The sequence below is a fragment of the Nansenia antarctica genome (genome assembly GCF_963989245.1).
Source record: "Nansenia antarctica genome assembly, chromosome: 6".
NCBI classification, from domain to species: domain Eukaryota; kingdom Metazoa; phylum Chordata; class Actinopteri; order Argentiniformes; family Microstomatidae; genus Nansenia; species Nansenia antarctica.
In genome coordinates, this window is record NC_137676.1 from 29,717,650 (window position 1) to 29,740,650 (window position 23,001).

Below are 23,001 nucleotides of genomic sequence, written 5' to 3' on the forward strand. Positions count from 1 at the left end.
GTAATCTAACTCAGGGGTAATCTAACTCAGGGGTAATCTAACTCAGGGGTAATCTAATTTGGGGGTAATCTAACTCAGGGGTAATCTAACCTAGGGGTAATCTAACTCAGGGGTAAACTAACTCCGCGGTAATCTAACCTAGGGTAATCTAACTTGGGGCTAGTCACTACACATTACTAACACAACCATCAACTGAATATATACAGTTCTCTGTGTAAGTAAAGTGGGACAGTAAAGTGGGACAGTAAAGTGTTGCCTTCATTCTCCTCTTCAGCAAATTAACTGCATGTTCAACAGGGTTTAAATCTGGAGATTGACTTGGTCACTCAAAAACTTTCCACTCTTTGGCCTTGAAAAACTCCCTAGCAATATATTTTGGGTCATTGTCCTGCTGTCTCCAATGAGTTTGGAGACACTTGCTTGTACTTGAGCTGACCAGATGTTTCTGTACCCTTCACAATTCATCCTGCTGCTGCCGTCAGCAGTTACATCATCAATGAAGACAAGGGAGCCAGTTCCTTCTTTTCTACACACTTTACTCTTGCCATCACTCTGGTTGTTAATCTTTGTCTCATCTGTCTCATCTGTCTGGCTAACTAGTGGTTTTCACCTTGCAGTGTAGCCTCTGTAGTTCAGCTGATGAAATCTCTCTGACACATTGACACCTACCCTCCTGGAGAGTGTTCCTGGTCTGTGGGTTAGTCTGACACATTGACACCTACCTTCCTGGAGAGTGTTCCTGGTCTGTGGGTTAGTTGTTTTGGGTTTTTTCTTAATCATGGTGAGCATTCTTCAGTCACCCACTGTAGAAGTCTTCCGTTGCTGTTTGCTCACCACTGCTTTCTTTCATTTGATGTTCCAAACTGTTGATTGGTAGGTTCAAGGTTTCTGGTAGATTTTCACTGAAATGTCAGCCTCATAATGGCTTCCCTGACTTTCATTGATGTCTCTTTGGTCCTCATATTGACAGACACCAATGGCAGACTCCAAATGCAAAGCCTAGAATTAATACTAGACATTGGGAGTTCTTTTATGATTGCACAAAGGATGTGACTGAACACACCAGATGAACCAGAAACACCTGCCAATCTAACTGTCCCATCACTTTTGGGTACCCTGAAATAAGGGGACAATATGTACACAAATACCATCAAATAAAAGCTTAGAATCTTTACTTTCTCCTCGTTGTAAGTTCAAATCCAAACCTTTGGCCTGTAGAGCCAAAAGAAGAAAACATGTCTCACTGACCCATTACTTTGTTACATTGTATCAATAGATCTCTCAAATACCATGATGAATTATATCCTACCATAAACTACACATCGCAGGATATAGGGCTTTTCCTGGTGTCAAGAAAACATTCATGATTGGCCATGAAAAGTGCCTTTCACAATGAAAGCACTTGCTGCTTCATGCAGTCTGTGAGAAGTCAGGGAACCACAAGATCCAAGGCTTAGTAACAAGGCTAGGTTAAGGCTTAGTAACAAGGCTAGGTTAAGGCTTAGTAACAAGACTAGGTTAAGGCTTAGTAACAAGACTAGGTTAAGGCTTAGTAACAAGGCTAGGTTAAGGCTTAGTAACAAGGCTAGGTTAAGGCTTAGTAACAAGACTAGGTTAAGGCTTAGTAACAAGACTAGGTTAAGGCTTAGTAGCAAGGCTAGGTTAAGGCTTAGTAACAAGGCTAGGTTAAGGCTTAGTAACAAGGCTAGGTTAAGGCTTAGTAACAAGACTAGGTTAAGGCTTAGTAACAAGACTAGGTTAAGGCTTAGTAACAAGGCTAGGTTAAGGCTTAGTAACAAGACTAGGTTAAGGCTTAGAAGACTAGGTTAAGGCTTAGTAACAAGGCTAGGTTAAGGCTTAGTAACAAGACTAGGTTAAGGCTTAGAAACAAGACTGGGTTAAGGCTTAGTAACAAGGCTAGGTTAAGGCTTAGTAACAAGACTAGGTTAAGGCTTAGTAACAAGACTAGGTTAAGGCTTAGTAACAAGGCTAGGTTAAGGCTTAGTAACAAGACTAGGTTAAGGCTTAGTAACAAGGCTAGGTTAAGGCTTAGTAACAAGACTAGGTTAAGGCTTAGTAACAAGACTAGGTTAAGGCTTAGTAACAAGGCTAGGTTAAGGCTTAGTAACAAGACTAGGTTAAGGCTTAGAAACAAGACTAGGTTAAGGCTTAGTAACAAGGCTAGGTTAAGGCTTAGTAACAAGGCTATGTTAAGGCTTAGTAACAAGGCTAGGTTAAGCCACCTTGTTAGAGAAGCAGCTATGTTATGTCCCATAACCCAAAATCAGACAAAATAGACGTTGATTGTAAAACAGTGCATATACTAGGTGAAATCCTAATTAAGGATCAAATCAGTTTATTTATCATCTACACCACAAGATACAGTGCAATGAAATGCTTACGGCAAGCTAGCTCCTCAACAATGCAAAAATCACAATCAAACAATCAACAATGCAATGCAACGTAAAGAACCCCAACTAATTAGCAGCAGAAACTCCACAACAATGTTGGGCAGTAGCAGGGGTAGTCTGAGTCATATATAAGTGTGTGATTGCATGTGCGTGTATATACTACGCACAGTATGTGACAGAGAATTGGAGAAGGACGCTGAACTGGGTGGGGGAAGGGGGCTGAACGTGGTCCTGAGGTGTAGTCAGTACTCTTATGGCCTGAGGGTAGCTGTTTCGGAACCTATTGGTCCAGGTCTGGATGCACCTGTACCGTTTTCCAGATGGTAAAAGGGAGAACAGGATGTAGCTGGGGTGGCTGCAGTCCCATGCCAAATTCTTTCAGCCGCCTGAGGAAAAACAGGCACTGATGCGCCCGTCTTGATTACTGTATGATTGTGGTGTGACCATGTTAAGTCCTCAGTGATGTGGACACAGAGGAACTTGAAGCTGTCGACTCTCTCCACTGTAACCCCACCGATGTAGTCCAGGTTCAGCTCCTTAGCTGTTGCTGATGTTGAGGGCGAGATTATTAACCTAGCACCAGTCTGCTAACCACAGTGGTGTCATCAGCAAACACAATCGTGGGTGAACGGAGAGTACAGTTGGGGACTGAGCAAACAGCCCTGGGGGGCCCCCCGTGTTGACAGTCAGAGCGGAGGAGGTGATGCTGCCTTCCCTCACCACCTGGGGTCTGCACGTCAGGAAGTCCAGGATCCAGTTACACAGGCAGGAGTTAAGACCCAGACGTGACAGGGCGGTAGTAAATAAGGCAGATTACCACTGAACTGGAACAATTGTGTCACCTTAACATCAGTTGGCAGTCTTATGGCCTGTGGGTAGAAACTGTTTGGGAACCTGTTGGTCTGGGTCAGGATGCACCTGTACCGTTTGCCAGATAGTAACAGAGAGAAGTTTCAAGTTTCAAGTTTTATTGTTCTGTCACATCACATGTGTAAGAAAGTACAATTCTAAAGCCGCGTGCACACCGCGGACCGTGACCCACCGTTCTGGCGCAACCTGGTGGGATGGACTTGACGTACTTCAACGTGCGATGCAGATGCAAAGCTCTACTCGTGTTGCTAGCGAAGTTTCCCACAGAAGTGGGGGGAAAAACTTCAGATCAGATATATAAACGGGTTATTTTGATAAACTGGACACATTTTGTGAATATATATGGTTACTTTCTCGCCTGAAAACATATAAAAACTTCATAAAATGACATATTAACACTTGTAGAGCCAAATTACAGATTTTAGCCAATGGCGGCCAAAATTGAGGATTCAAAATCTGAGGCGAGAGCTGAGGCAAGAAACTACTTCCGGTTTACTTCCGGATCCAACGCAACGAAAAAAGCAGATTTTTTTTGACTGATTGCCGCACCCTGACGGTCAAGAAACGCAATGCAGAGCAAGGCAACTGATCAACGCAACGGCCCCATTGAGATGAATGACTTCCGGTGCAACGCATTGGCCCTGTGTGCACGCAGCTTTAGGCTTTGTTTCCTGACATTGCTGCACAAGACAATAAGGCAATAGGCATAATTCAAGAAGAAAAGTTTTTTTTAAAAGTGACAATAGTACAGGACATAAGTGACAAATGAGACAGGATATAATTAGCACTGTCCAGACAATTTGCAGACAGTAAGGCACTAGGCATAATTCAAGATAAAAAAGTGATGATAATACAGGACATAAGTGACGAATAAGACAGGATATAATTAGCAGTACAACTAGTAATAAAATAGATAAAGTACTAGTAAAGTGGCTGTGAGCTTAAGGTTTAGGTAGTCCGTATGCATGGGGTGTGCTTGGGGATGATAGTCAATTGTCTACAGTAGGCTTGTTCGTGAGCCTGATCGCCTGAGGAAATAGCTGATGATTGGCCTCTGAGTTTTGGCCCTGAGGCTCCGGAACAGGCTTTGCCTTTTGGACGGCATCATTTCAAACAGACTGTGGTTGGGGTGGCTGGGTTCTTTGATGATCCTCCGGGCTTTGCTGATACACCGTTTGTTGTATATCCTGGATGGAGGGAAGCTCACATCCACTGATGCGCTCGGCTGTCCGCACCACCCTCTGTAGCACTCTGCGGTTGAGGGCAGTGCAGTTGCAGTTACACATAACTTTATTTACATATGGACTTAAACATTTACATTTTTTGTCTGGATTGTTTGAGTTAATACCAAAGTCTGGTGCAAATTTCAATAAAAATGCTCATTGGAAATACATTTACTGGACAAAATGCTGATGTGTTCAATACTTACTTCCCCCACTGTAGTTGAGCCAGTTTGTGTTAACTAGGGATTTGGGACCATATCCTCAATGAATAAGTAATTTTCTCTAACTTCCCAGTGTATAAAAAAAGATGTTAATGTGTTATCATAAGTGTGAGCTCAGAGGATACAGGACAGGACATGGGATCTCCCAACAGTGGCCAGGGTGGGTCCAAAAATAACTTCCCTTTGTCTGTAATGAATCATCATTCTTTTTGGGCAACTATAGTGGATGAACACAGATGACAGTTAAATAGCTGCACAATAATTGAGACTGCTTAGGGGCTAGACGACAGAGAAAGAAACACAAGATTGTAAAAAGTAGTCCACAGTCATTCCCAAAACTACAACAAGACTGTCAACATCAACGCTGCAAATTAAATTCCCTGTTCCATATTCATACATGTAGCTTTTACTGTTCAGGTCACGGTGTGCGAAAACTCAGAGCCATACTTTTATGTTTAACATTCAAGGGGAATCGGATTGACATCACAGAATTTAAGTTTAGAAAAGAAGAACACCCATTCAATTCCTGTGTGTCTGCGATGGCCATTTGAGTTGGTTCTGGGGGGGAGTGAGTTGACGAGGTAGTGACAGACCCCTCACTCTTTAGTGTTTAAGGTGACCTTTTTGAACAAAGGTCTTGTGGGGGAAGCTAGGTTGTTTTGGGAGAACATAAGCAGGGGAGAAATAGCTTTGGCTGGCATGTGAATACTCTGCCTAATCCCCCCTCATGGTTGCCCTGCCCATATTGTTGTGTGCCATCAAACCAGTGCACCAGGAATCCCTGGAATTCCCAGACACTTGCCTTTTCCCAGTGCCTTGCAGAGCACAATGACAATGACATCTTTCTTTGGCACAGCATGAACTCCGTTGCCAGCTTTCTCTCGTTCCCCCCCTCCCTTTCTCTCTCATTGTCAAATCCATCTACAATCCTAAACAGAAACACCAGATTGATGTCTTACTTCAATTTGAGGCCCTAACCCTTGTGAATAGTACAGTGTTGTCATGCCTACCAGAACGTGGTGACACTCTACTGTATACATGGTGTAGGGATGACATATGGGTCTCCCACACCACGAAACTATGTGTCTGTCAGACCAAGAGGACATCATTGTGGTTGTAGGACAACATTCAGGCTAAGATAAGGTTACCCATGACAAGGTTAACCATGACAAGGTTACCCATGACAAGGTGACTCATGACAAGGTTACCCATGACAGGGTTACCCATGACAAGGTTACCCATCGCGTGAGTTTGGTTCCAAACCCCTTCTGTTACATTTAATTATCCAAATGTGACCCCCTCAAAGCAGAGACCTACTCCACGCTGGGCACCACTGTAACTGGTGGGATGGAATCTGGGTTTCCTGCTAATCCAAGCTTTAACCATTAGACCAAGAGAACGTTGTTGTGGTACGAGGGTGACATTCAGGCTTATAAGTCTCCAGGCATGCATGGTCACTCATCACGCACACATGGTTCCAAACTACCGTTGCTACACCTGGAATTGGGAAGCAACTTCAATTTCAATGGTTGGATTTATAAATAGGCAAACATTAAAAGTATGCTTCGAAACCCTAGTGGGCCTACTGTGCTATTTGAAGGATTTTCCAGATTCCTGTGAAACAACATTCTATAAAGTATTTGGCAGACTTTAGGCTCTTATACAAATTCAAGCAGTACATATCACATAATAGCACAGAGCCTCCCTTTATTCTAGTTAGCAGTGAAAGGTCAGTGGTCCTCACTCCAGCATTGAGGTAGTTAACTATGACACGGTTGATTTGGTTTTAGAGAGGTAGCAAGAATGGGACAAGCGACTTTCAGTGGTAGAGCAGAGAGCGGTGCACAACACCTGCCAGCACTTGACTATCCTATTTTGCCGTTTGGTACGGTTATTGTCTGGCTTTGTCATTCCGGCGGCGTTTTCTAGAGGAGTATGACTGGAAACGTGAACGATTTCTACAGCATCGTGTAATTCCCATTGGCCGCAATTTGGAGAAATTGCAGTCTTTGCAAAAGGCAGACTTTTTGACCACTTGTAAAAACTTTACTAAGGAGGTACGTTGAGCGGTGTTCAAAGTGAACAGACGCAGCTGATATACATTTTAAGTTTCATTTTGGAAACATTTTATTTGCTGGGAGTCGCACCGCCACGGAATGTGACATCTACTGTACTGACAACGACGCCAACCTAAATTACCTGCATTTGAAGTGAGTTTGTTTTATTTGTCAATGTGGTAACGTGTTTAAACTATGTCTACCTTTTTACAAACTATCCGAACTTGTATGAGAAGAAAATGTGTCTCTTTCGCGAGTTTAGGATTGTCCTCTATGCTTTATAAAAACAGAAACACATCATTTCCCACGTAAGAAGATGTGCATGTGTTCGATCATCAAATTAAAACTAGATCAAAACTACTACACAACACTCCAGATAGTAGGTGTTTTGTCGTCACTGTGCAAATACACTATTATCCATTGATTCAGATATATTTATTGAGATAGATTTTGGTTAAGGTGTCCAATGAGATCAATGACGACAAGGAACTGAAACTTCTTGCGTTGACTGCAAAATAATGTGTCTTTGCTGCATATCATCGGACATCACCTTCATTTACAGTCTATGGAAATAATGCTGTCGTATTCAATTAATCTGACTTAATACTTGCCGTCATCTCTGCCAATAATGCCATGTCATTTTTGATCAGGATTACTAATACATGATAATCTCCCCACGTGCACACTATCACCAGCCACTGAGTGGTCATTTTCTTATTTTTTGCTTAACTAACTCATGAGACAAGTTTTTCTTTGGCGGATCAGCGATGAGAGTTCAAATGCACATTATATGTTCCCCTTTTAGAGGTCCTTTGTATAATTCATACCTTGCTGGCGTAAGTGCTTATACATAATGTATTTTAAGTTGAAAGTACAACCTATCTGGCCAAGCTCAAATAATGTCAGAACATTCTATTAACCCCTCTATTAGCTAGATTATTTATAGAATGGGGTCTAAGTTGACAGTGAATGAATGAATGAATGAATGATCTTTATTGTCATTGTAACAGGTACAACGACATTTAAATGCAAGCCCTAGGTGCTAACAATCAAACACAGTCCTAAGATAATAAAAAACAAGAATGAGACATAAATAGACATAAATAGGGGGGATATAAATAGGGGGAAGTGATATCTATTATGTAAACTTATATACATTGTATATACGTTTAAGTATAAGTTTAGTGTGTTGTTTGTTATGTGCAGGTGTGGTTATGAGCTCCATAAGAGTTCTGTACACACACTCCTGCTGTACCTGTGGCCATGTTGTGTGTTTTCCCTTCACTGGATACCACCTGTAGGTTCATATCAGCATGGACAGCAATTCACAATCAGCAGTAGATACTAGTGCTGATAATAGCACTAGCCATAATGTCATTCTTCAGGACAATAAATACAAGCAATGTTTGTCATGGACTGTTATTTCAGACAGTTTTTTGTTGTTGTTGTTGTTGTTGTTGTTGTTTTTTACAGTAAAAATATCAACTCTTCACTGCTCCTATGTTATGTGTCAAAACCAGTGATATAGCTGTTTGCTAGTTGAGAGGGCCTCTATTAACATACAAACCAGTGATATAGCTGTTTGCTAGTTGAGAGGGCCTCTATTAACATACAAACCAGTGATATAGCTGTTTGCTAGTTGAGAGGGCCTCTATTAACATACAAACCAGTGATATAGCTGTTTGCTAGTTGAGAGGGCCTCTATTAACATACAAACCAGTGATATAGCTGTTTGCTAGTTGAGAGGGCCTCTATTAACATACATACCAGTGATATAGCTGTTTGCTAGTTGAGAGGGCCTCTATTAACATACAAACCAGTGATATAGCTGTTTGCTAGTTGAGAGGGCCTCTATTAACATACAAAGGAAAAACATGAAAAACCTCTCAGCGGTTTTTGCCTTTTTCTTGCCATGGTTGAAATATTAAACGTTATTCACATCTACCGTTTCAGTAAAATCATGTCATCCTTTTGCATTTTAGATGTGTGGTAAGACGGCAGGAACAAAATAGAGTAATGGTAGGGTTTGCTAATGTGGATTCAAGGGCAAACTGGTTCTGCAGTGGTGGGAATACATGTAATGCCTTTTTAAAAGTTCCTCTCTGAATGTACAGTATGAATGGGAAAGTGTGTCCAAACGTTTGACTGGTACTGTATACTGTTATCTATCTATTTTCTTGTAATTGTTCTAACCGCTCAGTATGGTTCTAATTTAAGTATGGACATGACCAGAGTTATTTGTGTTGACCTCTCTCGCTGTCTTCACCACTGAAAAGATAGCCACACAGTAACCATTATCAACCGTGGGAATTTAGTATCTTTTTTACTGCATTGAAATTGCCATGTTTGTTACCTAATTATTCATTTCTTGTCTATATCTTGACAATACAGCAAGCTGGTTATAGTTAGTCATCATTATTTCCAAATGTTAATGTTTTCATTGGGAGTAGTCAGACATTATTTCTACATAGTAACTGTCTTATACTGTTGCTCCTAGATACAGTATGTCTATAAGTCTTCATAAGAAGGGCTTCTCGGAAACTGTCAGCTGTTTGTTTGGTCCCATAATTGTGGAATTAACTTGATCACATCATATTGTTCCCTCACATTGCACATGATTACAGTTCCATACGGCTGTATCCTGAGTATCTGTCATGTTTAGTGTAGGATCTAGCCAAAATGAACTACTACACTATATGGACAAAAGTATGTGGACACAATTATCATCTGGGGCTTTTTCATGGTTTGGGCTAGGCCCCTTAGTTCTGCTACAGTGTACAATGCGATTCTCGAGAATTGTATGCTTCCAACTTTGTGGCAACAGTTTGGGGAAGGTCCTTTCCAGTTTCAGCATGACAATGCTCCCATACACAAAGTGAGGTCCATAATGACATGGCTTGCTGAGTTTGGTCTGGGAGAACTTGACTGGCCTGCACACAGAGCTCTGACCTCAACCCCATCAAACACCTTTGGGATGAATTGGAACGCCGACTGCGAGCCAGTCCTTCTCTCCCAACATCAGTGCCCGACCTCACTAATGCTCTTGTGGCTGAATGGGAGAAAATCCCTGCAACCATATTCTAAAATCTAGTAGAAAGTCTTCCCAGAAGAGTGGAAGCTGTTATAGCAGCAAAGGTGGGACCTACTCCATATTAATGCCCATGGTTTTGGAATGAGAAGTTCAACAAGCACATATGGGTGTGATGTTCGGGTGTCCCAATACTTTTGTCCATATAGTGTATGGTTCATTCAACCAGCCTACCCCTCAACTTCAGGGTCAATTTTGCAGTGGAAATTGCTGACCGCTGCTATAAGTGAAGGGATCTACTGTACAATATGTTTTCCTCATCCTCCCTGTGACTTGTAGCTCAGGGATATGCCTGTCCGTTTTAAAGTTTAACTTGCTCTTTTTGCAATAAACGTTGTTCCCAGTGTATTTTGAAAGCCTTTTTAAGTGCACAAGACAAGGGCCAGTTTAAACAAATCATAGAGTTCACAAGGGTATTAAATAAATGAGCTGTTGGATTAAGAAAAGGATTATAGCTCTATTCATCTGGATGAAACACATGGCTTTAGCCCAAACTCAAGCCCGTTGAGTCTCTTGGAGTTTGGAATCCAGTCTGACATGAAACGTCTTACTGTACAGAAGTCTCGTCTGTAGTAAAACCTTCTATCCAACAGTGATAATCTTTGATCACAGTTTGGAGCAGCCAACAGTAAGGCAATATTGACTCATTGGAATTGCTATATTGTTTAGTTTTCCTGCTCCAAATTTGGATCTGCATCATCATTCTCTTTCTATCCATGAGTCCTCCACTATGAATCACCCTAGTATAGAACTAGAGCAAGGAAAATAAACAGTACTCTTCCTAGCCAGTGCCTCTGCAACCTTAGTCCTAAGCACATTAAATAAATGTTCCGTCTTGACATTCGATACAGGATAACAACTGGAGTTGATCCTCAGTGCATCAAAACCGGACCGCAAAACTGGGATCTGGGATCTGGCTACTGTTCATCATCATTTCCCTGACACTCTGCCTGCCTTCCATTTGTCATCGAGGATTTGGTGCGTTCAAGCGGTTGCCATGCTCCAACTCACCACAAATACAACATGTCTCTTGAGACGGTTGCCATGACAGCCTCAGTGAGGCTGTAGGGGTCAAATCGGGGCCAGCCTGGGCCCAAGAGGTCAAGAGGAGGAGTAAGAAAGAAAGTTATAATTGGATTTAGCAGTTGCACGTGTTGCAGACCTGTTTATGATACAGCACGTAACTTGAAGACGACATATAACATTAACAGAAAACATTTGTCTTTTTATCACTTGCCTCAAAGTCAACGTTGACCTCTTGTGACATATTCCAGACATAATATTCCAGACATAACACACAAGTCCAGAGATGTCATAGGCTGTACGATGCAGGAGGACACTACTGGGCAGTCTTCCATGTTCCTAGCATTACTCCAGACTCTGCTCCTCAGACCACCAAATATGCCCACGGCGCCACATCAAAGACCAACATGAATCAATCAAAGTTCTAGAACAAGGAAGGGCAAAATTCCTTGTTATTATGGATGTCAGCCCTTTGACTTTGGGGAGATATTATCAAGCTGATTACATACTATTAATACCATAATGCATACTGTGTAGTGCATGTCACCAAGACTTCAAAAGCAGAGGCACCTGACTTGACTTTAGAATGTTAACCCCCCTCCACCCCTCCCTGCCTAACTCTCCTTCCTCAGCTTTTACAGGGAAAGGCACAATACAGGGGCGTCAATGACAGCGGGCAGGAGGAGCTAATCCATGCAGCTGTCAGCCCGCAGGGGTATTAAGCCTCCATTCTGGAGATTCTTGGACCCCTGCCAGAGGTAGAGCCAGTCTTTTTCAGAAAGACATGGAGGGACATGTACTGTATCCCACTGTACTATGAGGCAATGTGTATTGTGAACTGAATACCATTCTGAAGATGGAAGATGTTACCTGGGTAGTGGAGATGTAAATGTCTGTCTGTCTGTCTGTCTGTTGGTAGCCTGGGTGGTCTTCATCTCTGTCCTCTGCGTCCCACTGTTGGCTCTCAAGTTAGTTACCTCACTTGTTACCCTAGTGACTCGAGCTATTGTGGCCATGAAGAAAGAGTTGTCTGTATATGCGTCACTGATATGTATAATAACAAGACGTCACCCCACATTCATGTGGTTCATCAAGCCCAATCAATTATCTCTGAATTATGAATGCCTTACTAAAACATAACATCAGTAGTCGCTGATACATTTAACGGCATTTTACGTTTTTGATGTGCAAATGCTTCAGTCTCCACTGTTAGGTTGTTTTCTGAAACTCAGTTTCGGACATCATATCAGAGGACACTTGACGGCCATGTGTGTAATGTTTGTGTCTAATCAAGGCACAATAATTAGGGAATGTCAGTTTGAATAGTAAGCCAGGATTTTGGTCTGACAGAAACAAACTTTTTTTTTTTTTTTTTTTTTTAAATGAATAATTGATAGTCTAACAGAAGCCAATCCAATGTTAGAAAACAGCTGGTGGGATATAAATAGTAGGGGAAAGATGTTCTGGTAATTGCAAAGGAATCCAGTGTTTATTGTGAAAAGCGCAAGCCCCTTTGAAACAGGTGTTGGAATGCAATGGGAGGGTGAGGAAGGCTGTCCATAGATCTCCCCCTCTTTTTTGCTCTCAGAAAAATAGCTCTCTAATGCTCCCTCGCTCATTTTGTACCATTACAGCACTCAAGACCTCCGCTTTGAGGGATCGCGCTCTTGGGGGCTGGATTACTAACAGAGACAGGCGGGGAAGGGCTTGATGGACCACATAAATGTGGGGTGACGTAAAAGCTCCCCTTTTGTGCTGTCCCTGTCCCGCTTGGCCCTCACAGTCCCTATACAGACCCTGAGGATACAAATTACAGTGGAAGAAGTGCAAGTTAATCTGCGAACACAGCTTGACGCTCTTCTTTTGTTTGCTCAAACTAAAGCCGATGCCAATTCATCTTCTAAAATATAAATTCCTCTGGTTGTCAATGATACATAGAAGGGAAGTTCCTTCATGTGATTTTGTCACATACAGTAGTTAGAGAAAAATCACAAATACTTCTCAGATTGAAATTCAGTCACTTTCAGCCACCCTAATTGACATGAGTGACTCCTCTGTTATGGAGACACAGAAGGCGGAATGGTCATGGTCATGGAAGTGTACCACTTCAAAGAGGGGCAGATAAGATGGCAAGGGCTTAACAGCCTTTGAAGAGAGGTGCTGAATCCGATATTTAGGAGCGCAGAAGCTTAGCAGACAATTCCAAAGTTCACCACTTGGTCCTGGATTATACATTGGACCCTATACCAGTCTGGAAGCAAGCTGGCTACAGCTGCTACAGATGAAGAGACAAAATGCTCCTACTATTGGATCTTCCAAACGGCAGCACTCTCCTGTCCTCAAACCCACTGTTGGGCACTTAAGGCTTAAAGCTAGGGTCGCAAAGGAAAGGAATATTCCTGGTATAAAGTTTCCTGAAAATCTCTGGAACATCGGTAATTTACCGGAATTTGGGGAATTATTCATGTATTGTCTGAGATGCATCTAATTATGTGTAGTTATGTGTTTTTAGCATGTTGATGTTCTATCACACTGATGTTGTGATGTCCTATTAGTCTAGCAGGAAGGGCCCTCAGATTTTGAGATACCCCTACCCGAGGTCTTTGATTGACTGTGGGCCGTCATACCTGTCAAATACCATGACCACACATTGCATTTCTTGCATTTTCTATTTAGAAGTGACAAGATCTTCTTCAGGATGCATTCTGCTAGCTCACTGAAGGTCTGGAAGGCTGAATCATGGAGGCTTTGAAGCATAGCCATGCCATCAATGATGTATGCAGATTTCTCTGTGGTGTCAGACAGCTCTTGCATCTACTACCGACTCCATTTTTTCCCCCACAGTCAATCAAAGACCTGGAGAGGCAAAGGAGAGGTGCAAGTGATGGAAGGCCTACACATGTTATCACTGGCAACACAAATGTCCCAAACTACAGGAAGTACTTGAGGAGTAGTGGAAACAAGACTGCACTGTGCATGTTTGTGAGCAACCACATTGTCACTGCAGCCCCACAGAGACTACACTCAGATGACTCCATCATCTTGGCAAGTGGACAAAGGGGAGGAGGTGAAGAGCATCTGCACAGCAGGAGTCAGCAGTTTGACATCACTGTACAGTGATCAGGAGGAGGCAGACACAAGGATGGTGCTCCATGCCATACATCTTGCAGAGTCATATTCCTGCATCATTGTGAGGTCTGATGACACAGATGTGGAAGTACTGCTCATATATTATGCAAGCAAAGACATTTTTGGTTCATCTCTGGTGTACATGCATACAGGCCATGGAATGAGAGAGATATGTCCCCATCAACACCATATCTGAGAAAATTGGAAAAGACATGTCTAACTGTCTACCAGCATGTCATGCACTCACTGGCTGTGACACAACAAGTAGTTTGTACAGAATAGGAAAGACAACAGCATTCAACAAACTCAAGACCCATCTCAGCGAGCTCAAAGATCTGGCCCATTTTGGACTCTCTGCCAGCTTGGAAGAGTCTTTGCCAGTCGCAAGAGAATTTGTGCTACTCCTATATGGAAAGAAGAAAATGGAAAATGGATTGATGTGCACAAACCTGGATGAACTGAGGTTCATAATTGCATCAACATCAGATACAGCCTCTGCAAATCTGCCGCCAACAGAGGATGCATTTCAGCAGCATGTGCTCTGCTGTGCAGAATGTCAAAATGTGTCCCCTAATGTTTGAGGACTACATTTAATTGTACTTTGAATTAAGGTTCCAGTTTTAATAATATTTTTTAATATGTTTTAGAGGCTTGCAATTTAGAACTGATAAACTTTCTTTTATTGGGTTACTCTTATTCTGACTATTTGGTGATGTAGTTCAGCCACCTGGTATTTCCCTCTCCAAATATGATGACCATCAGAGTGAGCATTCTTAACTTATAGGCTATTATTCCACTTATCCCCCATTCGGAATTTGACTGTATCAGAGAAGAGGTAGGCCTATGTCTAAAGAAATCTCATTTGCAATAGAACTGTATGAGATATTTCCATACAACTACTGGTTAGTGTTCAATAGCACCCTAGACAATTCAGTAATGATATATTTTTCAGGGATTTCTGTTTTTCTGATAAATGAGAGAAAAGTGATGGAGTCCTATTATATGTTCCTGTCACCAAAAAGTACAATTTCCGTCTAAACTAAAGCTAAGTTTACAGGACTATAATTCAGTATTCATTTAGGTAAATAGTTGTCTGACTATTTGGTGATGTAGGACATCCACCTGGTTCATACCTCAGCTAATCTGAAGAGGAAAAGAGTGATCATTCTCAAGTTATGGGCTTTTTTGTCACCTTCCCCATATTCGGCCTGGTCTAATTTGGCTCTTTTTCAGGGATTGGGGTAGCTCTAAAGAACAACCCAAAAAACATATTTCCCCCAAAAATAAAATTTGACAACAATCAATTTCATTAATGGGAGACCCTAAAGATAAGAAAAATCATTGTTGTCATTTGTTCTACCTCGGGTAGGGGTATCTCGAAAACTAAAGCCTTTTTTGAGGACTTGCTGCTAGACTATATGCAGTTAGATGTTACATAGCTATCTTTTCTTGTTAGCTGCTAGCTAGCTACCAACGAGTTAGTTGCAAACGCGTCTGTTTGGTTCAGAGCGATTTTCGCGGATTCTCCGTTTGAGGTGTACCAACATTCAAATAAGCATATCTTCTTCACCTTTCAGATTTCAATGTAGGACACAATGTAGTTTACAATCTGCACTTTCATAATCGATATACAATATATATTAAAAAAATACCTTTTGGGGACCAAAACAGTAGACCCTGTCACATTTGTAGGTAAGTGAATGAACAATACATCAGTCATCGTATGTATGACCTTCAATAAGATAAAATGTAATCGGCAGTCACAGTGCTGGAGAAAGGGGGGGAAAAAAGTTTTATGTGAAAAACAAAACAAAAACCTTTTGGTAATTTGGTGAGGTCTGAGGAGGGGGAGAGGTCTGAGGATGGGAGTCCAGGTGTACCCTAAAGAGATGGGTCTTTAGTCTACACCGGGAGAGAGCCACCACTGGGACGCCAAGACAGAGAGGAGCCGTGTCTGAACAGAGCAACTACTACGTCCTCGTAGAGATGGCGTTGCCAAGTGGCCAGCAGGTGGAAGGAGTGATCAGGCCGGGGTTTGGGGACTGACCATCATTTTCAGGTAGGGGAGTGGCTGTTCCCTTTTACAATTCTGTAGGCGGGCACCAGGGACTTGAATCTGATAAGAGCTTCTACTGGGAGCAAGTGAGGGGTGTGGAAGTCGGGGGGACATGGGAGAATTTGGGGAGATTGAACACTGGACGGGCTGCAGTGTTCAGGATGAGCTTCAGAGGTTCGATGGCAGAGGCGGGAAGCCCGGCCAGAAGTTAGCTGCAGTAGTCTAGATGGGAGGTGACCCAAAGGAACGCCTGGACCAGGAGATGCACTGGCTTCTCTCGTGAGAAATGGACGTGTCCTTCAAATATTGTAGAAGAAGAATCTACAGGATCAGGCCATTGCTGTGATGTTTGCCACACTGGACAATTGGTTGTGAAGGATCACCCCAAGATTCTTTGCTGTCTGAGTGGGGGACACAGTGGGAGTGCTCTATCGTTAAAACAGTTTGTGAATCAAAGATTCCTGTTCTCAGTCAGGGGCGCCAAGTATTTGTCCCCTGTGTTAGGAGGAGACAAGCTGTACCTTCCACAGAATTAAATAGGTGTTGGTTTACACGTGTTGATATGAAAACAGAGAGAGAGAGCAGGTAGGGTGGAAAAAGATCAGGCAATCTTCACAGGAATGTGGCACAAATCCTGTTAGTTTTCCATGCAGTATCACATTAAAAATGGTCACCTCTTCCACATGGGAGTTTGCCTTTCATTATCCTATGATCTATATGGCCCCAGGCTGTTGCAACTCTAAACAGTAGGGAGAGAGAGAGATCCAACCCGGTGTCGCGATTGGTGAGACGGTGCTAATGACAGGGGCTGGGCTTTGGTAAATAATTATTGTGTTCTCTGCAGACGATGTGGAAACATGACCCCCGTTGACCCTTGCTCGTGCTCTCCTTCCCTCCCGGGGCAGCCCTCCAAGCCTGCGGCAGCTTGCTTTCCAAGAGGCTGTGCTAATGAGCTCTCACATTGACAGCCCTGTCCCCCGGTCTCTCTGTGTGTGTGTGTGTGTGTGTGTGTGTGTGTGTGTGTGTGTGTGTGTGTGTGTGTGTGGACACGTGCAGGGAACAGCCACTCGTCCCCACGTCAGGGACAGATTGCTGGCCAATCGCTCACTTCACGCCTACTGTACTGACTAACAGCTATGTCGCTTACTGAAAGGTGACTAACAAAGTCTTTACAGGCCTGAAGGTAGGTAGGTGTTGGATAAGCACTCAGGGAAGGTAGGTTAGGTGTTGGATAAGCACTCAAGGAAGGTAGGTTAGGTGTTGGTTAAGCACTCAGGGAGTGAAGTTGTAGATATGAGAGTGGATTGGGAATATGAGGATTTGAGGTATAGTTTATCATAGTATAGTCATCACTTAGGACAGCACTGTCTAGCTGTGGCTAATATCCTTTAGGTAGAGATGAGGTGCATGCCTGGACTGGAACGAATAGACGCCTTTATTCTATTTCGTCTTTCTGTTTATTGTGTTTAAGTCGTTCCCCTGTGTACTGCTCGAGGTTCACATGGTCAAAACATGTCAAAACATGGTCAAAACTGTGTACTGCTCGAGGTTCACATGGTCAAGATGGAAACCGGCGGAAGGATCACAGGATTCATTCACAGGTATTACTTTGATTTGATTTATTGCAATTGGCAGCTCATTGAAATACATACCAGATTTCCAACAGTCAGACTAATTCAACATACGTACATACAGCACTCAAAAAATCAGACATAGATTAGGTTATCAAGTTCAACTAAAGCTTAATAAAATAAAAAATAGTTACACACAAACCTCCATCACAGACTCTCTCCCCAAATACCACCTGGAGCTGGCTTGCAAAATGTACCGTGCCAGGTTGGGAAACACTGATCCATTGTTCGCTGAGGCCTCCTGGAGCAGTAACACATTTTTATGAGCCACTGGATATGAAAAATTAAGCCCCAATCTCTGTTGAAGGTACAGAACAATATTCAGGGTGATGACAGCTTCTCATGGGCAGCTCCTTCTATTTCCCCAGTGACCATGTGCCCTAGAAAACCTTACGCAATGTGTCACGTCAACCAGCTCTTAATCCACACTTCATCTGTAGAAAGCACATTTCCCACTTGCCTTATATTAGTTCTACTCCATATCCATATCTATATCCATGGCTTTCCTGCTAAAAACTAAAAGCCTCCAGGAAGAAATATGCTTATATTTTATGGTTTATCCAAAACAGAGAAACAAAACGCAGCAGGATTACTATGAATTTCGGAAAATGGAAGTGTAGTCTTTATGGACACAAAACCACAGAAGTCTGAGTAAACTAAATGCTCACTTGTGTACAAATTCAGTGTGGTCTGTGTTTCAAGTTCCTGTCGTGAACTTCTGACATGTTGGTAGGCTGGGTCCTTTCTGGCTGACACACGTTTATCTGTTGTCTCTGAATATACTGTAAAGTACCTGTAAGTAGATAAAGTATACTCCATTTTGTTAATAAAGGATCTTATCTCTTAATCATTTCCAGAAACACCTTTTATTAAGATTGCCTTAAAGGGTTGGTGTGCACATTCTAAGCATGTGTTAATACATTTACAAAGCATTAATAACAGCACAGCCACAGTTCATTCAGATGAATACACTATCTATAAAAGAATAGTATATACTGAATAATTGTCGGTACACTATTTAGAATTCCTTTATAAAGGCAACTTTAACTATTAATGGAATAGTACACCCAAATTACTAAATCACATATTTGGTTCCTTACCCTGTAAGGAGTCTATGGACAAGGACAGACTTCAATACACACTTTGATTCTGTTAACCTGGGCAGTGCCACTAACAGCTAATTGTTAGCATTTATAAAAACAAACAATGCAAGTCAATACATTCAATTAATGCTGAAATCATCTCAAAGTCAATATTATTTATTTAGTATTTTGCGAGAATTTGAGATGATTTTGGGCATGACATTTCAAACATGCTAATTCCATTGACTGCCAGTGCCCAGATACACAAAGTCTGTTCTTGTCTATACACTCATTCTAGGGTAATGAGCCAAATGTGCATGCGGTACTGATGCTGAACATTTGTGCAGGCTTAAACATTAAATAACATGACTCTTGTATTTCAAGTGTTAGTGTTTTAATTGTATACCCTATTCAATAAAAATATGATATACTAAAACTAATCATTTGTAGTAGCATGCCAGTGTAGCCCGCCTCAGTGACAATGATGTGAACATTATACTGTATCAGCTGTTGTAGGTTTTCAAGCACCAACATGTTTTCTCTAGGGTGCTGTGGGTTGCTCTCTCCACACCACTTTAATGACTGTGATTACGGTGTGATATGTGGGTAGACAGCAGTACTGTGTGTGAGGTAAGACAGCGGTCCTGTGAGTGAGGTAAGACATGGAAATGTTTACAGATAGCCCATGGTCACCCCTCATCTACTTAAACCTATTGCAGGAAGGATTAAAGGATCTAAGTTTGCTGAAATGCGTGTTGAGTTACTTATTTTGAACCAATTACAATTACAGGACAAACATTTGTCTGAACTATGTGGGAGAAATTCTCTTTGAATAGCAATATACTGGTGTTTCTCAACATGGGTTGACTGACTCAACAAAAAATCTCCCAAAAACCTTTATGTTTTAAATGTTTAAGACTAACCCTTGAAAGGCACTCGTTTTATTTATTTATCTATCTGTCCCAGACCAAATAAACATGTGAAACTTCACTTTAACGTTCTGTACCAGTCAGTCAGTCCGCCCCTCTCTCCTCATGTTCCACTTGAAGGATCCTTTGAGGTGTTCCATTGTTGCGGTCCCATCACCGGATCTGGGCATTCCTTATTGCAAGTGTGGTTTTCATTGATAGGACCACCCCTATCTAGACTTCTGAGGAGAATTGTTTGTTCTGTGGAACTGACCCCTGAAATACAGCTGTGAACCACCCCCCCCCACCCCCCCCATTATGTCTGTGGAGTGTGGATCGACCTCCACAGGTCAGTATGAACACTGAGATCAGCATGAACACAAGAGAACATCAGTGACACAGTTTGGTCCTCTCTACCGTGATGTTTGCGTAGTCTCGAACTGACCTTTCTGTGAAAATCTCTCGTTTGTCTTTTTTTTCCTCCATGACATACTACTTCAGCTATTCAGTCACTTGAAGGGGTGAATGCACTTTGTGAAAATGGCAGTTGGCAGTTGTGCCGTTCTCATGGAGCCTTTAAATTCCATTTAAGGAGGATTTCAGAGAGCTGTCACCCAGAATGGTCTAAAAAAACTCCATGGCTAGATTACTCTTTTATTTCTCTAAGCTCACACTTGGCAGGGAAACTGAGGGAGTAGAAAGGAACTTGGGTCAAATTGATGACTTCTTGTCATTAATCTACTGTGGGCAAAGTTCCAAATGTATGACTCATTATTGTGAAAATCTGCCTTTCTCGTGTGATCGTTTTCCTCTCCAGCATGTTTTGTGTCCAGCCCATCATGCTCATCTCCTCTTTCATATCTTTCCCTTCTCAGGTTTCCACTCCCTCTCACCGACTCTCGCGGAAAATCTCTCTCCCTCTCTCTGCCTCTTTTTTATCTCTCTCCTCTCTTCACTTCCTGTGATGTGGTTTAAGCTGGGCTTGCACTAACTCATCTCAGTTGAAGCATTAGCCCTCGCACGGGTGTGAAAAGAAATCAAGTCAGTAGTTCAAGGAGGAAATCAAAGGTCTGGACTTTCTAAAAACAGTTGTTCGAGTGTGCTCATTTATTAATTATAATGGACCAGCCTAACTGAGCACCTTTTTTGAAATCTTACAAAGGATAATGGTACAAAAACTTTTGATCTTACAATAATACATTATTGTAGAACATAAACCCATTCTAGAACCCTGTTCTCTCTGAGCCTCTTGTAACACTTAACAACATTAAGGTTGTAGAAGTTAGTGTGTACATTATAAGCAATAAAGCATTAAACATAGTACAGCCACATACAGGCTCATACAGAATACGTGATTTCGTTTAGAAATGAGTCTAGAACAGATTCTGCATACTTATAACCACATTTTGTTATAGGCATATAAAGACTCTCTTCATCTAAAATGTCGCACACATTTCTTAGCTCCTTCTTCATGTCTGTGCTCACCCTCTGTGCACAACCCTTCTCATCCTCAGTGGCGGAAGCTATTTCGGGGTATATGATGAGTTAGCATTAGCGAGGCCCATCCCTCCATCTAAAGTGTGCAGGTGTACCTTCCTCTTTGAAATAAAGGCTCTCGTGGGGCTGATGATAACAGGCTCCCCGTGGCCTGTGGTTTATGATTACAGGCTATGCTACATGACTATATGCAGACTTAGACCTAAAACGCCAATTCCCTCCACAGCAACCCTGTCATATATCACCAGTGTTGCCACAGTTACTTTGAAAAAGTATTCTGATTACTGATTACTGATTACTCCTTTAAAAAGTAATCTAGTTACTTTACTGATTACTTGATTTAAAAAGTAACTAAGTTAGATTACTAGTTACTTTTTTAGTTACTATTGGCAGCTGCCTAGGCACCCGACCCCCCCCCCCCCCGCAACATAAAAATGAAAACTGGTTTTGCCAAAACTCACTTTATTTTAACAGTAACTTAAATTACATAATTAAACTTTAAACAATAACTTAAAACAACAAAATAAAGAGTCTTTCTTTGCCTCACCCAACATAAATACTTGTTTTTAAACAATAAAATAAATATAATCTTTATTTAACACAGTAACTAGCAAGGAGTGGTTTCACAAAACCTAAAACCTACCCTGACCATTCAGATATGATCCTAATATAATCCTAATCCTAAACTGGGTGAGTCTGAGTTTATCAATGAAGAGTGAACTCAGCTGTCAAGACTGGAAGGAGGCCATGAACACGCTATGGAGGCCATGAACACGCTATGGAGGCCATGAACACGCTATGGAGGCCATGAACACACTATGAGTGAAACAGTGGAAAGGGGCGAGTAAACCAGTGGTTGTATCTCATTAACAGAAGCTTCTCAAACCTCTTGTCAGAAAGTCTGTTCCTTCTAGGCGTGAGCACCAAACCTCCCAGACTAAAGAGCCGCTCTACAGGAGCGCTAGATGGGGTTGGAGTGTTATACTTCAAGAAAATGTTCTTAATGTTTGGATACTGATTCAGAATCTGAAGCTCATGCCCTGACCTCAAGTAGTCCATGACTTCCTTTTCTGCCGAGTAGGTCTCCTCTGGCTCCGCCTCAAAAGCAAAAAAGTCCATCTCGCCTTGGTTGGCAGTCGTGGTGGGTACACTGGCAGGGCTCTGTGCTGCAGGAGCAGTTTTGCGACATTCTGCTGTGAGAAGCTCCTTTACTTGCTCCCTCCTACCTTCATCTCTCAGCCATCGGAGTTTGAATTTTGGACAACTAGCAGCTGCGAGAAGGGCATCTTTGTTGTCCAGCACACTGGCAAAACGAGTCTGGATAGCCTGAAAGATATAATTTGATATGTTTATTATTATCTAGTTGTAGCCTATAAGGTCTATTATTTATACCTTTATTTACTAATTATGTATGCAATTAGTTTGTGCAACTGACAACCTACATACTGCAGTATGGTGTGACTCTGCTCCATGTTCATGAATAGTGCAATGAAAATGTATTTATTTATCTTTAAGATGGAACAACATAGCATACCTGCACTATGGCATCTGGAAGGCCTGCAGTCATCTTGGATAGGGTGTCTTTCACAGCAAGGGTCTTCTGCATCAGGACTTCAAGTGTGGGCAGTAAAGTCCCATACGGACAGTCACCTTGTAGGATATCCAGTGCTATAGTTAGAGGCTTCATGACGGTACAGTACTCATGCAGGTACTGGTACTCCTGGTCTTTGAAGCACTTCACTCCCAGCTTGTTGCACAGAGTAGTCAGCTCATTCATGGGGATTTCTGCGATTCTCTTTATGGCT